Source organism: Cupressus sempervirens, chromosome 6 (genome assembly GCF_028749045.1).
Source record: "Cupressus sempervirens isolate cs-2001-9-10 chromosome 6, ASM2874904v1, whole genome shotgun sequence".
In the NCBI taxonomy this organism is placed as follows: domain Eukaryota; kingdom Viridiplantae; phylum Streptophyta; class Pinopsida; order Cupressales; family Cupressaceae; genus Cupressus; species Cupressus sempervirens.
This window is the reverse complement of record NC_143123.1, coordinates 132,081,880-132,107,858: the sequence shown is the minus strand read 5'-3', so window position 1 is coordinate 132,107,858 and position 25,979 is coordinate 132,081,880.

Here is a 25,979-nt window from a genome sequence, read left to right as displayed (position 1 = left end):
AATTTCGAATGTTAGTTGGCAAATCATCTTATCTTAGTTTTTGGAAGCATCACAAAAAAAGTCAGTTTTTTTTTAATTGTTTTTAAAAATTACCAAAAATGGCAAAAAAGTAGTTTTATGAAAAACTATCAAAAATGGTAATTTCATATTTGTATTTAAATTTGTATTTCCTCTTATTGTAGAGGGGAGAATTGGGAAGATGAAAAAAGAATAATTTGGAGTTCTAATATTTTTTTTTGAATTACATCATCTGGTATCAGAGCATAAGTTCTAAGAAAAGGGGATTTTTGTGGTTGTGTGGTTTTGAGTTTATGTTTGAGGAACTAGTTTCCTAAAGACTGGGGAGAGAACATAAAATACCTAGGTTGAGGCAAAGGCAAAGTAGAAGCAAGGTTAATAGACTCATTTGAAGAACTAGATTTATTGATGAAGTATTTGCATAAGAGGAGAGAAGAAAATAAAATAAAAGAGAAAGAGAGGAAGAGGAAGGAGGAAGAGATGAGGCGATTAGAGCCAAAAGAAATATTAAGAGAATTACAAGAAAATTGACAACAATTAAGAAAGCTACTGGAATTGGAAATGCAAAAATGGTATCTACCAGTCAAGAAGAAGATCACATGGACTATTGAAAAGATTTTTTAGAATAGAAAAATGAAAGAAAGGAAAAATAAAATATCATAGGAGTAAGAGGTAGAAAATGAAATGGAAAGTATACCTCTGATTGTTTTGATATCAAGCACTGAAGAAGACATGGTAAACATAGTCGTAGAAGAGTCTTCCTATCATTCTCAAGTATTTGAATCTTATCTTCAAAATGAGAAAGTGGAAGTGCATGTTTATAAGAAGGTTTCTAATGATGATGTTTCATATTCATTTTTTAATTTGGAATATATATATATATATATATATATATATATATATATATATATATATATATATATTCAAGGATATTATGAAAATTGTGGTAATGGAGAATATGTTGATATATTATATGTTGAAGACATAAATGATTATGGTATAGAGGTTTATATAGAAGAAATGGAACTTTGGTTTTTAAAGGTTGAGAAGATGTTGAGTAGAATATGGGTTAAGAAAAATAAGAGGAAGAAAGATCCAATGATAGTTGCAAAGATGAATGATAAAATGTCAAAAAAATGGAAGACTAGGAAGAAGGAACAAACTTGCATTCCTTTGAGTCAATAAAATCAATGTTTGATATAATGGAAGGAAAAGTTCCAGAAAGAAGCTATACACATTCAAAAAACAACTTGTAGGAGCTACTTTCTTTCAACTTGGGGAGAATGATGCAGGAGCTTTTAATGGCTTTATGATGCATGATCTTTTAGTAGTCTTTTAAAAAGCATTTAATACTTTTCTTAGTTTTTAGAAAGTTGATTTTTATTAATAACCTCAAAATATTATTTCCAAAAATTACCAAAAATTACAAAAAATAGTTTAATGAAAAAATTGCCAAAAATGGTAATTTTGGATTTGTATTTAAATTTTCATTTCCTCTCATTGTAGGGGGAGAGAATTGGGAAGATGAATAAAGAATAATTCGGAGTTCTAATATTTATATTTTTATGTTCTTTCTCTCTTATGTTTCTGTTAATTATTTGAGGAATTTTGACTACATCATAATATATCTCTAAAAAAAAATTACAAGATTATACCTCTCTTTCAATACACATTTAATTAAGGAAAAATACGTTAAAATTTGATTACTTTTACGTTTGAAACTAAAATTAATAGTTTTTCTTACAAAAATTATACTGATTACTTTTACATTTGAAAATCAAAACTATTTTTTAAAACTGTAAAAAGTGATCTAAATTTTTATAAACAATTACGTACTAATGAAATTTGCAATCTACTCTGTAAAATACAAATATTTATTATTTTACCATGGAAATATTTCAATTTCAGTTTTTAAAAAATTGAAGGATTTACTCTTCATATTATAATTCAATCATCCTCATACAATAAATTTGGCATGTATGTCAATAGTCACATTCAATATCTTCTGAAGGAAATTGCCTCAACATTAGTCAATTTCTAACACATGTCTTACAAATGAAATTGCAAGATCAACTTCAATTTTAGAGAATAGCCCTACTAAGGCTCATAAGTCTTGTGTACCTCTTCCCATGCTCATTCCCACAACATTCTTCCTTGAAAAATGGTCATCTATTATGAGGACCACTTCCCCTACTTCTAATGCCTTCAAGGAATTTCAACCTTCTTCTTTCATGACATGGTGTTATCCATTATGAGGATGATGGTTGTAAAGAGTTCTAAAACAACATAAGCCCACCCAAAACTCATCCACCCACTCAAAATACATGTGATTAGAAGCAACATATAATGCTTGACAAAATTGTTCTTTACCATTTGCCTATAAGTTGCAACAATATTCCTTCTTGAAAGGGTGTTATTTTTTAGGAGGACCACTTTCGCTACTTTTGAAGCCATGAAGGAATTGCATCTATTATGAGGACCATGCTTGTCAAGAATTCTAAAACAAATAAGCCTATCCAAATCATCAACCCACTCAAAATTCATGTGAACAAAAGAAACAAATAATGCCTATAGATTTTTGAACTTGCACAAGAACACATGCATTGTGCTTCAAATCTTGTAAAATTTAGGAGAAATACTAACACAATAAGACCATTTTGCAAAATTGTGTCACAAAGCTCCTTGGTAGACAATGGGTGGGCACACATACATGCTATTTGCAAAGAAAATAAAATAAATATGAAATTATGATAAGGAAGAGAAAAAAATTAAATAATTTAAATAAGTGAAAGTAAAATAGAGATATATTTCTCAATTTATATAGATTTTTTAGTGTGATGAAAAATATCAATAGATTAATAAGTATAATTCAATCTTAAAATAATCTTGCATATCTTATTTCTAAAAAACTTATACCTATGAAAATGAATAATAAACAAATTAACAAAAAATAGCAAATCAATTTATACATATCCTCCAGACATTGCATTCCATGAGATGACATCTCCTTGAATCATTTTGTCAATAATTTATGTATCTTATCACTGATTCTATGTTTTTTAAGAATGTCTACCAATGCAATTGAAACATCTTTTATACTTTGAGAGTTGTCCATTACCATTTCCAAAACTCCCATTTTGGAATAGGTAGGGAGGATGCGGCGTAGGTTGTGGTTTTCCACATATCTTGAATTTTTCTCTAGCCTTTTCATCAAATCTAGTCTTTGTATATCCTACAATCATTATAGTCCATGAGGTTACGGTTCTTTCAAGACTATGTGCTTTGTCTATAAATTTTGTGTCTTGTTCTTACTTTGTGAAATTTATTACAATTACACAAAGTTAATAAACATTCAATTAAAAAATTGTTGATTCAACTTTATTGATCTTTACAACAAATGAAATGCAAATAATCCATTTTCCATATTTGGTCAAATTGTTAAAGTGTCTTATAATTACAATCACATAAAGTTAATAAACATTCAATTAAAAAATTGTTGATTCAATTTTATTGATCTTTACAACAAATGAAATGTAGATAATCCATTTTCCATATTCGCTCAAATAGTTAAAGTGTTTTATCTGTCCTTTCACATTTTCATACATGTCTACCATGACAATTACAATTACATTGTCTGACAAGAATTATATACCATTATGTTTTGATGGATGTCTACACCCTCTTTCAAAGCTCCCATTTTGGCATTCTGTTATAGGTTATGGAATTTGGCTTTGCACATGTCAATTGCATTTTCTTGTATGTTTCTAAGGCCTTTTCAATACCTTCATTTTACACATATCCTCCAACCATTGCAGTCCATGAGATGACATCTCTTTGATGCATTGTGTGAAATAGTACCAATGCCTTAGCAATGCTTCCATATTTTACATATATGTATATCCTGATCCTTGAGACATTTTTTCAAAAACTTCATGTTCCTTATATATACAACCTCATTTTGCATACATGTCTACTAGAGCATTTCCAAATATATTACATGACCAAAATTCCCCTAAGCTCCAATTTTGACACAAACAAAGAGAATGTTGATAAAGTTTTTGGAGTTTTGTTTTATTCTCACTAGTCACGCTTGCTTAAAAGTTTCTAAAGATTTATCAAAAAATTCATTTTGTTCATATCCCGAAATCATTTCATTCTATGATACATCTATTTGATGCATTTTGTCGAATAGTTCACATATCATATCTATTCTTCCGCATTTAGCATGGATATCTATCATTCTGTGTATAGGCTACAATCATGGCCCTCCATGAAACTAATTCATTTTTGGCATTTGGTTGACCTTCTCACATGCCTTGTTAATGTTTTTGTGTATTATCAAATAGTTCAAGTATCTTTTGTGTACTTCCAAATAAATCCCAACATGGGTGCTTTCAATAGTGTTGATCAAAAAATAGGGGAGAATTTACAATATGTGTAATAATGCATCCTTTATACAAGATTGAACCAATGCTAAAAAATCATGCAAAATACATGCACAAAAAACATAACTTATACTAGACCAAATATATGGTGAAATTGAAAATCACCACTAAAACATCCATGGATTATGGATCACAATCAGAGGTATTGTAAGTTAGAGTTAACACTAACACCCTCTCGTAATTCTAACTAAGAAAAATAGAAGCTAATGCAAGAAAAGAGGAAAGAAGGTCTTTTGTGACAAGAGAATTGTAGACATCTGTCAAATGACAACTACTATAGTGTTGAATGAAAAACCTTCTTTAAAATTGAGATGATGATCATTGTCAGTCTACATGAGTACCCCCCATGATACTACTTGAACAATAAGAAGATGGAAAACAAAGGCAAAACATCTACAATCAAATTGAAGATACAATAGACAATAATCTACATAGCTCTCTCAAACAAAGAATAGATGGAAAACAAAGGCAAAGCATCTATCATTAAAGGATGCAGATGACACATGAGCCTATACGAGTGACACTAATGACACTAATCAACCATGCAAGAATAAATTTTTGATTGGAAATACATGTGCCAAATGTCCATAAATATAATCAAATATGGAACCAAAGAAGCCTTGCACAAAGAGGCATTAAAGATCCACAAAAATAGTGCATCACTGAAGAGAAAAAGAAGGCAAGACACATGCAAAGAGAGGATGACCTTGAACTTTCTCTAATGTATAATTGGGCCCAAACTCTAATGCCATGAATTTTTCATCCAAGCCTCTTCTTGTGGGCCTAAGTAGAATCAGTGATTTTAATTCAAAATAATCATATGACATTAGAAGAAAAAAGGTTGAAAACTCCATTCTTTCAACATCTAATCTATTGTACCTACAAAAAATGCTTCTTCTTCTAGCTCTCTAAGACCTAATACCATGTAAAAATTTCTACAACTATAAGATCTAGCTAAAAGAAAAAGAAATGATACTTCCAAAATTGAACTAGAAAAATAGAGTTGCTTAGAAAAAATATATATAAACTACATTGTTCTCTTTATCATTGATTAATAATGATTACATCATGCATAATTTATTCTAATTGAAACCATCTTTAACAAGAATGAATTATGATGAAGAGTCTCAATTATCACCAATCATGTATGAGAAAGTGGATTTCATCTAAACTAAATAATAGTTCTCCTTATTGGACTTAATACGTAGTAACTAGTTCAATCCTTTGTAAATTATAGATGAGAACAAATCTTAACACCAACACACCCACTCAAGGCTAACTAAGGAGAACGAGAATATTAATAAAAGAAAAGATGCAGTTGAAAATATTTTGTGACAAAAAAAAATGTAGACATCTATGAAACAATAACTGCCATAGTGTTGAATGAAAAACCTTCTTTGAAATTGAGATGATGATCAAGATCAATATGCATGAGTGCCCCCAATGACACTACTCAAACAATGAAAAATTAGAAAACAAAGACAAAGCATATGTTAATCAAATCAAATATATAGTAGATATTAATATGCATAGCTCCCTCAAACAAAGTATAGATGGAAAATATAGGCAAAACATATATCATTCAACTAACACATGATTATGTATGAGTGACCCTAATGATACTTCTCAAACATGTAAGAATAAATTTATGATTTAAAATATAGGTGTTGATAGAAGAAAAGAAAAATTCACACAAAGAGGCATGATAGGTCCATTGAAATAGGTGCCACCAAAGAGAAATGAAGGTAAGATCAATGCAAAGAGAGCATGACTTTGATCATCCTTTGATTTAGAATTAGATCCAACCTCTAATGTCATGACTTTTAATGCAAGCCTCTTCTCATGGGCCTAAGTGGAATGGGTGGCTTTTGTTTGAAATAATAATATGACATGAAGAGAAAAGGGTGAAAAATTCATTCTTCCAAGCTCTAATCTATTGTAACTACAAAAAAAAAAATCTTCTTCTTCGAACTCTCTAAGATTTGATACTAGGTAGTATTTGTTGTATTTATAAGATATGGCTAAGGAAAAAGAAACAATACTTGCAAAATTGAACTAGAAAAGTAGAGTTGCTCAGAATAAAAATAGTATTGACCATATTGTGCTCTTTCTCATTGATTAATAATGAGTACATTATGCATGATTTATAGAAATTGAAACCACCTTTAACAGGAGACAATTATGATGAAGAGTTTTAGTTATCACCAATCATGCAAGTGGAGTTGCATCTAAACTAAATAATAGTTCTCCTTATTGGGCTTAACACATAGTAACTGGTTAAATCCTCTATAAATTATAGATGAGAACATAATCTTAACACCAACAGATATTGTCCCAAATATAAATTTACTACATAGTTGTTGGAATTCTTTAGAATAACTAAGAGGGGGTGAATCAATTATCTAAGGTCCAAATGTAAAACTAAAACTTTTCAATGCTTAGTAGACCCATATCCATAAAACCCTAACATGCATGCATCCATTAGATCAGACAATACTTAAACTTTGTAGGTTACTATCCTAGGTCAAAATAACTTTTGCATAAATGTAAACATGAAATACCATAAGAACATTCACACAATTTGACACAAGTATTTGATGTGGAAACCCAATTTGTTAAAAACCACTAGTGACATGTTACTAATTCTCACTCTTCTGAAGTGATGCCCTATGAAAGGCCAACCCTGTTAAAGGTTAGAATACACACTGCTAAATGTGACCTAGTTAAAGGATTTCAATCACCCTACTAGGAGTGAGCCTTGTTAGAGGACTTTAGACCATTCCATTAGAATGTCAGCCAGTTGAAGGATTTACAAATGATTGTTAGGTCAACCTTAATCCAAAGTATTTTATCCACACTGGTACAGTTATTTGAAATTAACAGTAAGACTTGATCTGATATAAACTTACCACTCACTTGCAGATTACAGATCTCTATTTTAGTCCTCCATTCTACTTGGCATTCATACTCTTTAGCTCTAATAGCTTTTTCACCCTTCAAGTATTCATATTGTTTATCCTTCTTACTTTGTATACCAACTGCAATCACCTTTGTTTGGCCACTACATGAAGCAATGTCCTAAACTCCTTATCTTCCTTAGGTTATCACACATGACAACCTTTTCTTAAGACCAACTATCTCTATAAATAAAGAATTTAAATCTTTTTTTGCTTAACCAGAATCACCCATTTTAGGGTTAGGTAGAATTCAACGAATCTACCCAATTTTTCATTTTGTTCCTCTAGAAACTTTCTCTTCAATTTTCCTTGAATTCACCTCAAAATAGTTTACCTTGAATTTTGTACCACCAGCTCATCATAGTTATCTTCGACATGCTTCACACAATTCAAGAAATCAAATTACTTAGCTCAGATTCATCAAATCTTTGATTTAACACTATTTTTTTGTCACTCGACATTCATATTGTTCTGTCACTCAACCAACACTAGTTCACTCGACAAACACTAAAGTTTACTGATGCTCAGCACCAACTAAACTTTACTTAGCATATACTAACATTCACTCATCTTGCACTATTTTTATTCTTTATTTATAACCTCTTGATTTTCACTTGGCTTCTACTAATTCTTCTCGACGTGCACTGACTACTTGGCAAGGCTTAGCAGACACTTTTCTTACTTGATCTTCTTCTAGTCTTAACTTGAGTAATCTTTCATTTTAGACTTTAAGTAGATAAACAATACACTATATTATCAATGTCTTACTTGGTCTCAGTGCTCCTTTTATACACCAAACAACTCAACCTTTCTCTAGCTTCTCTTGTTATGTCCTCTTTTCAAATCATCTTCATCAATCAACTAAATCATAGCTTTCAAACCAAAAAGCAATTATCTCACTAGTAAGTCACAGGTTTGACATCATAGAAAAAATAATGATTATCCCATTACCGGTTCTTCACTTGAAAATGATCTCTTTTCAACAATAGTAAATAGTCTTGACACTCCATATTACAATTTGATCTATCATTTTATTAAGTTCCATTTCAAGCCAAATAGAAGGTCACATCAATCAAATTGGGATAGAGAAAAACTGAGGGAGAATATGTGTAGATAATTTTTGTATATATATTTCTCTTTCTTTTGTTATGTGTTTCTCCCTTCCTTATCTCCCACTTTGTGCTTTACATCCCTCTCTTTCATGTTTTTGTTTCTTAAACTTTTATGCTTGTTGGCCATATGCTAGAAAAAAAGTAGAGAAATCTGACTTTATCTTGTTGGTATGCATTTGCCTAAAATTTTTGAAGACTCTTAACTAACAGATCTGTGTATTTCTTGGAGATTAGTATAGTATGGATTATATGTTTACACAAAAATGCACTAAAGAAAACACCACACCTGTGAAATCTCTATAAATCTGTTGTATTTATTATGCAAACATTTTTCTATTTGTTGCATTCAACCTTCATGTGATTGTCTTTCATTACCATAAACACAATAAAATTACACTATAAATCTCTACATCAAACAAAAACAATGAACAAAGTACTCATATCATAATTAGACCTAAAAATGTCTATCAATAAAAAATGGGACAAATAAGAATTATACCATGAATATTTATAATTAAAAAGAAATACTAATATATAGGTTGTTTAAATCTAGGAATACATGGATATATATTCTAAAAATGTAAGAGAAGGAAAATAATATCAACAATCTAACACAAATTGAGCTTAAAATTTTATTATTTTGGTTTAGCAATTGCAAAAAGTAATGAAAAGAGAAGCTATCCACCATGAATATGAAGAGAGAAAAACTGTTGTTGTACTTTGGTAGCAATTTTGATGAGCTAAATTATAATCTACAAAATGAAATTTATGGTTTGAAAAAAGAACTTGCATATCTATTGTATCAAATGTTTAATCTTGAGATAATTCTATTCTCTTCCCTGCCATGAAAAGAGTAAATAGTTTAATGTAGCTTGGATGTTTTATCTAGCATTTCAACCAATCTACTTTTGGTATTGTTCTAGGGGCATTTTGCTAACAAGAAAATCTCAAATAAAATTACTTATAACTTTGACTTAAGCATGACTCATTATTTTGACAGATGTGAAAGTTGCAAAAGAAAAATGTGAAGAGACAATTAGGAAAATAAAAAATCTTCCATGATTATAGTAGAATAAGATGAAATCCCTAGGAATTTCCCCTTAGAGAAAGTCTAATTATCTAACGACCACCAAGGAGTAGAATAGATAGTGGACAATGAAGGGAAATGAATAGTACCCATGGGTTTGTTGAATAAAACCCAAAATATATGGTGATAGTATTAAAATCTATTGAAAATGGAAATTTATCATTGAAAAAGTAGTGAATAAGTCTCCATGTATCCCCTACGATTAGATTTACTATAGTGAAAAATCAGACAACGAAGAAGCTCATGACATGAAAACCAAGCCATGGAACTTATTCTGCAATTTTTGTGTGGCATCCCTAGTTGAGATATCATCATCAATAGAGCAGCCCTAGTTGAGATATTCTCCACAATACATTGAATCCTAGTTGTTTCCTCTATGAATTGTTCCAAGTGATGAATTTTGACTATATCTTGACACTTGATTTCAACCACAAAAACTTCTACCATAATAATTAATGCAATGCTCATGCATTGCAATTGAGTAAACCCCCTTAACATGAAAATAAATCAGTAGAAAATATATATTTTTAAAAAAATAATGAAAAATTAAATAGTAAGCCTAACAAATAAAAAAAGACTAAGAAAATCATCTATACTAGCTTTCATACTCAGGGCAAACTAAGTGCAGTCTCTGTCAATTTGATAAATTCATACAAGCAAACCAAAGGAAAATTCTATAAACCAAAGGCAAAACCACAAAAACACATGAGAATGAGAAAACCATATTTAGCAGATTTCACAAATTTGGGAAAAATGAGCAGTAACATATGTAGGTCTTATAATGACCATAAATTATGATTGTTTCTTCTATAAGTTTTTATCTATCCTACTCTTTAGCAGCATCAACGACAATTACATAAACAATAGTCTTCTCCTTATTGTTTTCTAAGTTTTTCTTGCCCTAAATGGAATATAAATTTGGAAGATGAGTGTAACTATATTGACAGGTAATGGAGCCTCATCTACTTATTGTTTGCATGGCTATCTTTCTTAGCACCATGTACATAACTTTTTTATTCCCGAGGAGATGCTTTGTAGCATAAGACTGTTAGATTGCCCTAAAAATTTGGCAGTAGTATCTTCATCAACTTAAAAATACTAAGATGTTTATCTTCCCCACCAAAAACATTTGTGTTATATAATTTAGTATTGTATTTTGGTCCACAATGTGGGAGATTTGGATTGTCCATAAAAGCAATATGGTATGTTTCAACTTGAAAATTACTTTGAGACTTATATTGTTTTGGAACTAGTTTATATTTGACTTTTTTTCCAAGGTCTTCAATAGCTCAACTTGGGCCCTTGTTTTTTTATCATTTACTAAACTTTGTATGTTTCAACTTTCATAAGAGCAAGTTTTTTTTAAACCATTTTTTGGTTTTGGAACTAATTATAATATTGTTATTATTTTCTTATGTGATCAAGGGAGTTTCCATGTTTTTGAATGTTTTGAGTTGATTTTATATTTTATCAAGTTCTCTCAATCTTCTCTGACCCAAATTTATGTAAGAATTGTAGCATTATATTGTAAGAGAATTGATCCCTTTACTAAATTTTTGTTTGCATCATTTGAAACTCTTAGTACAGTTCTCATAACTTAGGATTTGTACCTTTTACATGGATTGTGGTCATTGTTTGGTTGTAAGCATACTATCATTTTATCCAAACATGGGTGCAATCAAGTTACTATTATGTAACAATTGCACGCCATTAATATGGATTGATTTATGGGAGCCTATAGTAGGTTTTATTTGACAGAGTATTTTTTCACTACTCCAAATTACTATTGTCCTTTCAAGATTTTAGTATAAATAAATTTAAATTAATATTTAGGAGTTATGATTGTTGACAATTGAGTAATTATAGTTAACAAAGTAATTTTTTTTTATATACAAGATGGACTTGAATGTTGTTTGTTTCGAAAAAGACTTGTTGATATTTGTTTGCTTTGCTCCTTTTTCTCTCTCAACTTCACCAATTTTTTGTTATTTGAAAAGGGGACATTCCCACTTAACATATGTAAACATTTGTTCAAGATTTACAAACACCAAGCAAGCACATGGATTAATATCCAATTTTGTTGCTCACTTTAAAGCTTCTAGCTAGCCAAAAGTGTTTTGCTAATATGTGCCCATGGTATGTTTCTAAGATGAGGGTAAAAAATGTTGGCAAATGAATGTGCATAAACATGGTTTGAATTTATTTTTAAGGGTTAAGATTGTGAAGTTGGTAATTGAGCTTCACCATGTGTTTTGCTTTCACTTAACATGTATGTGAATCTTGAAATGCACATGTAACTCTGAGTATGGAGCACTCAGAAACATGCATGTAATATAAAAAGGATATTATGGGGTCCATTAGGTTCATTCTTAGGTACCTTCATCCATGAAAAAAAAACCATACCAAGTGGATAAAAAAACAAAAAATAGATTTTGATGTACACATTAAACACATTATATTATTTTGTTTAGGTTATAGAAGTTGTGTATAATTTAAGAATTTTCCCATTTGGTAAGTAATGGTGGTTGTTTGGTTTGGAAACCATTGAATAATAAAGTGAATGAGGCACTACTATGTCATGTAATGTTGTTTCATATAGTCTTGATGATTTTTTTACCAAGTTTTCACTACTTGAAAGCTCAAGATACAAGTGATGCAACACACTATGCAAATTGGTTGTGTTTGTGGGAGGAAGAGAATTGGAGAGGATTAAAAGAGCATGCCATAATAGTAATATATATTTACATGTTAAGGCATATAACTAATACATACATCATATGATTAGTATGTGTGAACTTATAAAACAATAAAACATAGTAGGCACATGTGAATTGGAGATGGATTTCTAGGGAGAAATAATTTGAAACATGGGAAGGCATGATGCCTTAAATAATGACAACTTTAGAGTGATGTAGGTAAATAATATCAAGGAGGGGTTGATGTAATGAATATTGAAGTATGAGAATAGTAATATGAAATGTAAGGGAGAAAACATAATGCCTAAATTTGAAGACTACAAAAGAATGTAGGAACACATGCGTTAGAGAAACATTTATAGATAGAATTTTAGTCCTAACATAGGCAAAATGAAATTTTATCGTGCTTCATAGTAACCAAGTACATTCATCTCATAGAAGGTATTAAGAGAGGCATGCACCCAAAATAACAATATAAGAACACAATGTGAGCTAATAGTTCATTGTGGCATTATAGAGCTATGGAACAATTATGCAAATTTGGGGAAAGCATGGTGGCCTTGATAATAATAAAAAAATGAAGATTGATGTAGGTTTACAGTGTTGAGGAGGGAAAGCGTAGATGTACCCAATGTAGATGAGGAAATAAATTTCTTAATTTGAGATTTAGATTTGTTGTAACATCCAACAATAGAATGCACATGTGCACATGCACACACACACCCACACACACACACACATGTAAAATTAAATAATTAAACTGGAACAACCATGTACACAAATGGATTTCTGACTCAATTACTCGCTTATTCTATCAAGATCTCGTGTTCAAATATGGATGCTCTTAGAAGCACATGCTTCAAAAAGCTATGAAGAATGGAGAAAGAGAGAAAATAAAAAATGCAAATGTGATGAAGGTAATAAGCTAGTAAAGATAATTGATTCAAGAGATATCAATTATGCAATAATAGACAAAAATACAAGAGGTTTAAGAATGAGAGAGGAAATATGCTTTTATAGATGTCCTTATAGGTAGATCCAATATTAAAACAAAAGTGTGATAAAGAAGGTAGTTGGAGGGAATTAAAGATAAGCATTTGACACATTAATTAAGTAAACATGGTTCATGGAAGTGAAAGATGATAAATAGATGAATGAAGATAATATTTATGAGTTTTGGGAAATGGATAAGAATGAAATTATGAATTAATGAAGAATGCAATATTTTATTAAATGGTTTAATGATGTAATAGAGAAATCTGCATATTATGACATAATGAGTAATAGGACTATTATGATGGAAGATAAGATTAATACAATGGAAGATACAGTTATTAAATAATGGATCAAAATAATTATTAAAAGACCGAGATAGATGTAAGAGGACAATTTTTACATGTCTACTTTTTGCCCATCTTTGAGAAAATTTAGTTTGTTGCATTGTGTCAAAGAACAAATTAATAATATATTCCCTAAGAGATATCTTGGTAAGGATGATAATTGGTATGATATGCCCCCTTGAGAGATTGATCAAATAGATTGCAATCCAATATTGATCTCTTGATAGATTATTATAAAATATTGGATGATTGATATTGCATAAGTGATTAAATTAAGATGGACATTTGATAAAAATGCATAATGAATAAGCGTAACTGAATAGTTAGTGGAAATTGTCAATATTGCAATTCATTATCTTGATTGATATTAATGTTAGAAAAAGCTAAGTTTGTAAAATGATTTATTGATCATGGAGAAATGGTATCACATGCTGAGAGGTATGTATTAGTTGGATAAAGCAATTCACTAATCTTTGATACAAGGAATATGGGAAAATGAGAATGATGGGAAGATGATGAAAGAAATAGCTAATGAATAAGAAAAATAAAAATAAATTGGAAGAGGAAATGAAATTAAGGAAATGAGATGAAAAAATATGATGAAGACAAGATATGGATGTGAGATGATATTTCTTGTGCTTTCAAGTTCTTATATTATCATTGAGCTTATTATGGAAATGAGATGAACTCATTTGGAAATGGAATAATTCAAATGAATTGTCATGCCTATTGTGTGTGGGACACTATAAAACAATTAATGTATGCACCAATTTACATGAAACTCATATGTCTTTGATGATATTAGACAATCATGTACTAAGGTGTAATGACCCCATCTTTTAGCCTTCATGTTCTCCAAAGTCTAAGTGGAGCATAAGAGGAAATTAAATTAATTTCTTATAAAGTCATTAAATTAAAAGGTAACTTTATATTTAATTAATTTAATTAATTATTGTATTACAAGGGAGAAGCTTCTAGAGTGTGTATTAAGTATTGGAAAGGTGGAAGCCTCTAGTAATTTAATTTTTTAGAAGCACATTTAATTATTGTATTGCAAGGGAGGAGTTTCTAGAGAGTGCATTAATTATTGGAAGGGGGAAGCTTCTAGCACTTGCAACTAATTAATGTTTTAGTTCCTTCTAGAAGGGTGAAGGAAAAGGATAAATAGGGGTGAAAGTCTCATTGTTGAACATCAGATTTTTGTGAATGTGTAAGGACCCTCCTCATATGTAATTATAAAATATGAATTCTCTGTTAAAACCATTATAGAAGATTTAATTGGATATGAAGTAATGCGTATGTTGTGAATGTCCTAATGAGATTTAGAGTAGTTGATATAGCCATGTTTTAATACTTAGTGATTCAAGAACTACTACATTATCTCAATTGTTAAAACATTAAAATTTCACTAACGATGATACAAAGCATTTTCACCTGATGATAAGGATGTTGATTTGATACCTCGATGATTATTCTAGTATTTTAATCTGAATTAATGAATATGTTATGTTATATAGAATATGTGATTTTTGATGATTAAATGTGAGTCGAAATGAATTAAATAAGTTAATTATATAAAAGATTCATATTTTGATTTACGTAACTATCCAGATAGGTTTTGAATATATGCATGTGATTTTCTTGAGCTACTAATGTGTGCAGGATATTTTAGCGGGGAAATCTAATGGAGAAACAAAAGTGAACCCTATATATCAATTGTGGAAACCAGTGTTAAATCTGATGAAAGATGCAAACCCCATTGTTTGTATTTTAATTGTGTCATGGATTGAATGAATGTATCATTCTGTATTCAGTAAATGTTAATATTTTGTAACAGTGATTTTATAGTGTTGCTTGACACTCGTAAATTGTATATGCATTCCAACATGATAGTTAGGGTTAATCGAGTGACTTAAGATCTAAGTCGGACTAGGTTAGTGACCTTTTTGCTAATCAGTTAGCATTTGAGATTAATTACCCTTAATCTAAATTAGCTTTTAATTTGCATTTTAAGGGTTGCTATTAAGTCCTAAAATATTCCTAGCTTTTAATAAGTCTCTAATTAATCCTAAAAGCCTAAAATCATGAAATCTAAGTACCCAAGGGGTATGGGTATGGGTTGAGGACATTTTCCACCCCCTTAGCCCCTTTTGTTGACTTTTATGGTCACTCAAAAACTCCACTTTTGCTTGATCGCAAAAATTGATTGTCTCCTTCATGAGTTGGTGACTTTAACTCCACCTTGAGGTTTACTAATGTCTAGTTGAGTTAGAATCATATTTAGGGGCATTTTTTTGAGAGGTTTTGGTTGTTACCCAATCTCTAGTTTTAGAGAGAGATTCTCAAGATTGAAGGAAGGAAGGAAAGCTCATCTCAAATTGGTTCATTTGGCCATAACCTTGTTGTGAAGGTAGGATTCTTCAGCTCATTTTGTTTATGTTGTTCATGTTGTTCATGCTTTGTTCATGCATATGTTATTGTGTTTCATTGGTATGTTTGTATGTATGTTGGGTATGCTTGGGAGGGATTGAAACATGTTTTCTTGAGTGTTTTTCCTTCATGTTTTGTTGATTTTTGAAGGGTTTTTATGGGTTTTTTTAGCATTACTCACCCCTGGATAGGGAAGAAGTGGTCATGTACGGGGAAAGGGCTTTAATATGGAAAGAGGGTAGAGTGTTATGGGCTCCTACTTGTCATCACATACCATGTTTTAAAATTGTGAAATTTGAAGAAGTGAAAGAATGAAAATCCTTGTATCATTGGCCTCGAAAGCGCATATGTGGAAGAACGAAAGTTCTTGAGATTTTAGTCTCGAAAGGGCTATGTTATGGTATTATGGTCGACGTCTCCTATTGGGAAAATCCACCTTCTCCCTAGTCAAGTTCAGCGTTGAACCTATCGTGCAAACCAGGATGGGAATGCATGCTTGATTTGTTCTTCATGTTATGTTTGTTTTACCTCCAAGTCAGTTCTCATCTTCTCCATGATCCCCATGATGCATTGAAGATATTGAAAATGATCCCTTGATAAGGACTTAGAAGTGAATTCAAATTGTATTGTAATATCATGCAAAAATGTGTTTAAACTCGTGTTGAAGTGGCAAGGATGTCAAGTTTCTTACTGGTTCTTTCCCAATGGAGCCTTGAACCAGGTTGATTAATAGAAGAGAAAAGACTGAGTAATGTTTCTTGCATATGAGATTTTTGTATTCAGTTTGCATACGTTTACTTGATATTAGAGGTGATGACAATTCTACTTCACTGTGGCATTTTCATGATTAGTAATCATATTCATTTAGTCTAGACTAACTTGATAGAATGATGATATACTGTTATACAATTTAAGGTTTAGAGTATGTTAAAGAAAATTTGATGCTTGATTTGGACTTAATTTTAATTTCATAATTTCTTAGAAATTAAAGTAATCCTATGTCTTGGTTTAAAGCATAATAATTGAACTCGATGAACGTAATCAACATTAGAAGGAAAATCAATAATATGGCCCTTGATTTATTAGAAATAGTTGGCTTAAATCTAATTAGAAAAGAAAAGTATATATATTCCCTTGCCAAAAATGAAATTACATTAGAAAATTTAATACTTAGAGAAAAATATGGTGTAAAAAAAAAAAAACAAAAAAAATCCCCTAGGAGCAAAAACACTCTCTGGAATTTGTATGGGCAAAATGATTTAAGTCCCCTGTTTGTAACAGAAAATATTCTCTGGATTCTTTAGTTTAAAATCTAATTTTGTTTTTTTTTTTAAATTAGAAAGAGAAAAATACTTTTTGTATCTAAATACCTTAAATATATTCCTAAGTATCCTAGATTCAACAATACAACTTTTGGCAATTATTACCTATCCTATCTCCTAAAGTGTTTCCCAAGCTATAATCATTGCTCCATAGGCGATATAGCAAGTGGGCTCTTAGTGTCTGACATATTAATGAGTTGGAGGCCAAATCCATTAAGGAGCAAGTTTGAATTAAGGAAAATGTTATCATGTCCATCTTACCTTTTTGCCTCCCGTCTTTTCTAGGCGTTGAGATGGGAAAGGCAAAACAAGATGTTTACCTTGGACGCAGCAAGTACCTTGGAAAGGTTGCCTTGCTCAAGTCAAACTCCATTTATTGGTGGGCAGGTTAGATATGATCGTTGGGTCACGTGCAGCCACCCTTCCTCTTTTAATCTTGCGCCTAAGAAAGTGGGATCCCACTTGCAGGTGGTTAGAATGGAAGGGAAGTGAGCAGCTAGGTTGGTGAGTAGGGGGTTTTGGGTTCTTTTTTTTGTTATGTGTGTGTTAAGTGGTTAGTATGGGGTTTGGGTTAGTTTAGGAATAAGCTTCTAGTTAGATGTTAGTATAGTAATTTCTAGTATTAATTTTTAGATAATAAATTAGTTGTTAGAAGATTATGTGTTAATGAGTTTAACTTAGGGTTTGTTCTTCTAAGTTTTAATATTAGATTTTTTTATTTTTTTAAAGATTAGTTTAGAATTAGTATTACTTTTAAGATTAGTACGTTATTTGATGTTAAGTAAGTTGTATTAGATGTTAGGTTAGGATAATTATAGTAGAATAAAGTTATAGAATTTATCAATGTTAGATGTAGATTTGTTGATTTATTTATGAAATTTTATGTTTAAATTTAAATGTTGAAATTTTAATTAAAGTTTGAAGCGCATAGACAATAACTATATTAAATTATTATTGTTTCAAATTTTAAGTGGAAGCTTCATAGATATAATCGATTTTTAGGTTTGAAATTAATTTCTTTAATAAATACAAATATAGCAAGAATTAAATTTGGATTTCTTAGTTGTTTTGCTACATGTTTAAGACATGATTATTATTAGATTAAGTTTAGAGATTTAATGACTATCATTTCATTTAAGTTGTTTAACCTATTTAAGTTAAGTGATAAGTGGTGTTTTATGTTGTATACTAAAATACTAAAATTTGATTTGTTGCAAGTATTAAATGAAAATATGTTGAGATTTAAGTTCTAAATTTAGTATATTTTAGTTAGAATAATTTAATTATTAGATCTTATTTAGATAAGTTAGTTTCATTATTAGTTAATATTTTGTTAAGAAAATGGTAGATATTTTTAATTAATTAGATAGTGATTTGAGTATTTGCCAAGTTGTATCATTTGAATTATTATTTAGTCTTGGTTAGAATAATGATGGTATTATTATGTCAGTATAAAAGTCAAGTCAAGAGATTGAATGTTAGACATTACTTTACTTAGAGAGTTCTTTTAATTTCAAATGTCTCGAATAATTAGAGTTATAATTACTATATTGTTATTAAATAATTGAATTATATTGTTATCAATATCTGGATCAAATAATGTTATGATATTCATATTCATGCTCCTTTAAGGTAGTTGCAAATTATGTTTTCTACTAGTTTTAACAGATGGTTGGTTTAGGTATGAGTTGTTAAAAAGTAATATACTGATTAAAATTATTGTATAACAAAATAAACGTCGAAATTAGTTAAATAATAAATATTCAATTCTAACGATCTATTATTACTCATTGATTATAATCTTAAATGGTAATGGCAGGACATCGTCAGGAGATTCCGTATCTATTTCTCATTTTATTTATACTTTAACATGTGCATATAAACATTTTAAAACTTAGTGGTGTTATTGATCCAAAAATAAAAAATAAAAATAAAAATTTGTTGGTGTGTTTTTGCCCCGTATTTTTGGGCATGACAGAATGACATTTGATAAGAGCTTGGATGTGTGAATCACATATCTTTCTTGGCAATAGGGGACGTTCATCCTCTCTTGTAACATTCTAGATTTCATTCCCTTGAGGTTTGGCCTTTGGAATACATTGCTTGTACTTGATTTCATCATTTTGAGAATTAATATAATTTCAGCATCGGTTCCATCTTGAATTTGCATTAAAAAATCTATTTCAGCAATTGGTTCAGTTTTTGGGGCATTTATAGGGTGCCCATTACATAAGGCAAGTCATCATACTACAAGTATCAAACAAGTGAATATGCCTCATCCTCACCTTTCTAGTCAAAGACATCTTGGAGATAAAATCTCTAGTCAGAGACATTGCATAAAAATCTAAAAGACATGCCACAAAAAATAAACACCAAAAAAACCAAAAGACCTAAATCAAATAAGAAGACTTAAGCTTTGTGCTGAAATAATTTTTTTCATAAGTGATATATTTAATTTGTTTGGTTGATAGGAAGTTGTTATGCATAACTGATCCTAGTCTTGTTACACCATGATTTCTTTTAGTAATAGATTTTTTTTTAAACTAATGAAGTGAAACATCATAATGCTAATCTTTAGAAGTTTCTATCATCCACCTCAACCTACAACTATTAACATCTACCCTTGGAAGGCTCAGTACATTCTTGATCAAAAAAGTTCTTTCCAAAGAGAACCCTAACTATAGTGCTACAACCATTACAATATTAACTCTTGCAACATGTACTTAATAGCAAAAATAAATACCAAAACTACCTTTACACTTACCTCTATAGATCTTGAAAGAAAAAAACACAATTGTTCAAAATAAGAACACTAAAACAAGAAAGTGGAACCTATAGCTCGCAAATCTACTCCACTATTGTCCACCATATTTAGCTTCTTACATTGGCTTCTTCTTCATCCACACCTTCGTTTGTACACTTTTATTTTGGTGATTGCCACCTTTAAGGGATCTCCATAGCATTTAACCTTTATTTCATCTCCAGAATTGCAATCTTCTCATCTAGTTCCCTAATTTCTAAGAAATATCGAAGAGCCATCTAACCCTTTCTTTCTTCCTTAAATATAAGTTGTGTTTTCTTTTCCTCAAACTTCCAAGTTAATGGTGTAAATTTTGTGTCCTCCATCATTTCCACATGCACTAGATCATCCATAAAATTCATGCCTAAAATCAAGACCACAGACTCAAGAAGAGAGTCAAATCACCTAGAAACTCCATGTGCACAATAGTAAGCATCACCTTTGCACCACTTCCATGTACAAGCCAAGTTACAAACTCCACACTGTTATCATTAAATAAGCATATGTATTCATCCTGTTAAAGTTCTTTATCAAGTTGAACATGCTCCCCAACAAAATTAACACACATTTCACAATCTCGGATCTTTAAAGTTGAACATGCTAAAGAGTTTCCATTTTGTAATCAGTTCATAAAAAAATATTTTTTTCCCCAACTATTTGTAATGTAAATGATGTATCCATTTACAACCTCTTTAGAAAGCCCATATTTGTCCAAGGACAAAATGATCAAGGAAATAATTAAAGATATTTTGGGGATTTTTCCACTTTTAAAATCATGCCCTCTATCATTTTGAGATTAACTTTGCATTAAATGGACTATCGTAGAGTGTTGCCACATTGCTCCACCTTCCCAAATTCAATTTAATTCTTAATTTTTAGTGATAATTGTTAATAGATCCTTCCATCTTTAAATTTCAAAAATCTTAAATTTTAATTTTTAGAGTCAATGAGATAGAAATAACAATTAGATGCAAGTATAACCAATATCATAAAATAATAAATCACACAGAAGAGAACACAAGACATGAAGATTTAATGTGGCTCACCCAATCCCTAGGATACATCCACCAATAGAGTGTCTAACATTCTTACTATCAAGTGATTACAACCTAATTACAATCTACCACAAGAAGCTACAATCTCATCATACATAATAAAATCCCTAACCCTAAACCATTTTATACAACCTCTTGTCACTTACAAAATTAGGGCTAGAATAAGTCATCCAATAGAAAAATTGTAGCCAATTCCATCTACAATAATAACACCCAACGCTCAACCCTAGGACCCTGCAAAAGGCATTGTCCCTTGATCTCGTCTTGTGGGAACTGCCTCCAAACCACGCTGAATAAAGTGAGAAAAAAGTAACCTCCAAGTCTGATTAGGCTCCACACAACAACATTAGATTCTTCTTTGACAATGGTGAGAGCCCAATTAGACATTGCGAGTGTGTCCTTATTCCCTTCTATTTTGACATGTGTGATTTTGAAATCCTCCAAAAGGGCAAATACATTTTTAATTAGTTCTATGTAATTTTGGAGATGCCAATCTTGTTAGAAATAGGAAATACTAAAAGGTGGGGGGGTGAATCAGTATTTTACAAAATTTAGCCCAAAACTAGATATTATTAATAATCTAATAACTTGCATATGAAATCAAATAAACTATGTTGAACAGTAAAAATAACCATACAATAAGAGAACTCATAACACCATCTTAGCTAGGCAAACCCTAGCCAAGGGAAAACTCTGGTAGGGATGGTGCCCACAAAATGATCCACTAATCAAAAGTATCTTGTGAAAGATATTGACCTGATTAAGAGTCTATTGCATTCATATAGTGTCTTGGTGCTTGTTAGATGACTAGGCCTTGTCAGAAGCCTCAACCCTATTAGGAGTTGATATATACAAATACAAAATGTATGCAAGATGACCCCATTGCCCAAACTTGCAATATACAATGTAATTTTTCAACATAAAAAACTAGATACAAAACCTTTTTACACTGCTATTGATATCTTCAATATTTGATGTTGCATTTGTTGATTATCACAAAAATTTATCTTAGTTCACATTCCTCTCATCATACATCAAAATTTGCATATCAAGAATACCATACATACTTCACAAAACTTTTCATATAACAATATTTCCTTTATACCTTCCTAATTAAAAATTACTACTTGGTTGGCCTGCATGCCTTTATACAATTTCCAAAATATAAAATTAATTTTTTTTGAATTAGGGTTAACATATAGGATATCGTCCCTAATTAGGTAAGTAATTATTTTGCAAACAAAATAATTGCTTAACCCAAAATACCCATCTTTGTCTTGCTCTGTTTTGCTTGTATACTACAGAGACTGGTAATATGTCCATAATTTTATCTATACTAACATGTGGAATTGAACATGTCATCCTGACTATCTTAGGTATATGTACCTAACTTTTCATGTTTCCATGTTGCCTTTGTAAATTGCATTGATCAAAACTCTATCTATTCTACTAGATAAGCTAAGTTATACTTGGACAAATTTCTAAGTACAACTATCATAACTCAATCTTCATGATCTGCCCTCTTCACATAGATGATATGTTTCCATAAATGATAACATCAAATATCCTAACCTAGCCAAATTTCTAGCAATCTTCTCCTTTGACATTGATGACAACATATGGAAAAATTGGCTAAGTCCCCAAAAAATAATATCTTCAAAATTTGGCCTTTAAAAAACTTTACAAAATTACAAAATTGTAGATCATTACATTTTTAACCATCTTCCCTATATCTCTTAATAAAATTATAACTCCCCCTTACTTATCTCTTCCTTCTACATGTATATCTATACAATTTTCCTTATCACTCCCACTTTGACATCAATGACAAAGCTGCGAAAACTTATATATAGGTCAAAATTTTGTTGCATTACCCTCAAGGTTTCTACTGGCTAGTGATTCATGAGATGTAATCATCAAAATTCTGCCTCAACATGGTGAACTCCATGTCCCATTTATCTTTTATTGTATCTACAACACTAAAAACTGCACATAGAGTATAGGATGTTATCTCTACTGCTTCTAGGTTTGTGCAAGCAAACTTATCATAAGATGTCTTTACTATCAGGCATTCATCCAGCAATCTTTGAACAAGATCAATCTTCAATGCAAGGTGTTTCCTTAGCAATGAAAATCTCTTCAACTTCATCTCCTTCGGTATCTCTAAAAGCTTGATGTCATCATTGACTTTGTTGATCTTGTTCTCAAAATCTACAATCTTGGCTATGGGATCTTGCACTTCATTAATCAATGCTTCAATCTCTCTAAGTTTTCTACTCATCTCATCTATAATATCCCTAATTATTTTGTGTGCTCCAACACACTTTCCATAGACTATCTTCCCTTCTATTAGATAGTGTCTCAATTCCTTGATCTTTTTATCAAGGTTCTTCAAATTATTTATGATATTTTCACAGATTTTCCTAAATATCTCCGCATCATGTAGAGTTTGTGCCTTAAGTGCTGCTATATTAGAAAAAATTATAAATTTTGCATCAAAAGATTGAACAATTTTTTCTCTATCGTGTGGGTCTAATTCAATCATTCTCATTGATATCATATTATGCAATATATCTATTACTTCAATTAGTGTATTCTGCAGACTCTTCACTTTCCTATTCTTCTCAATTATCTTGCTAAGTGATGAGATCAATTTAGTTTGATCATCGTCATCTAATCCAGTAAGAGCTTTTAATGCAAGGGATGTCCTAGAAGAACTAGGTACACTTTCCTTCTCATCTTCCCCCTCCTTTTCTTCTTCCTCTTTTCTCTTCTTCTCATCTTCCTTCTTTCTCTTTTCTTTTTTTATCTTTTTATCTTCTTCTTTATTTTTCTTTTCTTCCTCCTCCTTCTTTAATTCATCTTCCTCTCTTTTCTTTTTTTCTTTTTCTTCCTTTATCTTTATCTTTTTCTTTTCTTCTGCCAACTTCTTCTAACTTTCTTTTCTCTTCTAGCTTTTCTTTTTCTATCTTCTTCTTTTCTTCTTCTTCTTTCATTTTTTTTTTCTTTTTTTCTTTTCTATCGAGGATTATGCCTCAACCTTGCGAGCTTTTTCTGAAAAATTCTAGAATTTGTTTGTGGTAGTTTTCCAGATTTTATGAGGTTGAAAAAGGTGTATGATTTGTTAAAAATGTGTCTTGTCCCTAGTACAATATAGGAGGGTTATTTTTAGAGTATAAACAACTCATTATATGACTTTTATGGAGGTCTAAACTAGAAAAAAAAAATTATGGATGAAAATGCTATTCTTGGAGTTACAAATGACAAGTGGGTAACATGTGGCATGGTTGTTTTGCCCATGGTTTTGTAAGACCACAAATGGTTTTCAAGTTGTAAATTACTATAAAAGGAGGGCTCGAGGATGTGTTTGAATCATTAAGTTCTATTTGCAAGACTAGGTGGATAAAGGAGTCTCTTTGAGTTTGAGTTGTGGTGATGCGCTCCTATAAGAACTTGCATTGCAAGTGTATTGTAATCTTTTTTATTTGAGAATACAATGTGAAATTTTTGGAGGGTAGGGTTTTTCTCTTGGAAGGGTTTCCCCACGGTAATCATTGTGTTATGCGTTCATTGTTATTTTGATTATATTATTATGCATTTCTTGAGATCTCTATAATAGTTAGTTGAATTTTTATAATCATCCTCTCAAGATTAGTGTAAGAAGTGATTTCACACACCTATGCTTCTTTACAAGTGGTATCAGAGTGGTACAAGGTTTTGAGCTAATCAAGGTTTGAGTGGGAGCTTGTGTAGAGGTTTTTCATTTATGTGTTGTAGGATTGCAAAGATGGCAAGCATATCAGGGAGGATTGATGTAGAGAAATTTTCTAGAAAAAACTTTGAGATGTGGAAGCTAAAGATGGAAGATCTATTGATTGATCAGGATCTATGGGATGCGATTGATGAGAATAAGTAGAGGCCTACAAATTTGACTTCAACCGCATAGTATGATGTGACAGACATAAAAGATAAAGGTTTCATCAGATTGTGTCTTATAGACTCAATTTTGATTAATGCCCATGAAGAAGCTACTGCAAAGAAGCTTTGGAAGAAGCTAAGTGAGATCTATCAAGAAAAATCACTTGTGGACAAGATTTTCTTGAGGAAGAAGTTGTATTTCTTGAGAATGGAAGAAGGTGGACATATTTCTAAGCATCTTGAAAGTTTTAATATGTTGGTAACTCAGTTGGCCTTAGTTGGGGTGTTGATCGATGAAGAACAAAGGTGCCAAATCTTGCTATGTTAGTTGCCACACTCATGGGACAGCCTTGTCATGGCCATAGGGAGTACTTCGTTTGTTTTGAAGATGGGGGACATTGTTGGTTCTCTACTTTCTGAGGAGATGAGAAGGAAGGTGTGTCTAAATGCCAAAGAGGCTTTGAGTGTTCGATGAATACCAAAAGAAAAAGGCAAGAAAGAAAAGTAGCAAGGTTATTCTAAGTCCAAGAATAAGGGGAGATCACAATCTCTTAGTAAGTCCAAGGTGATCTGCTAGAATTGTGGCAAACCTACACACTTCTAAAAGGACTACAAAGACGAGAAAAAGAAAAAGAAGAAGAAGCAAGATTTTGATTCTGAGTTTGAGAAGGAAGATGGAGATGTTTTCATCATAGCCTTGGCCACTCATGCAGGTGACAATGCATGTTTGATAAACTCATGTGCATCTTTTCACATGACTCCTAATAGAAATTGGTTTAGTAAGTATGAAAAGTTTGAT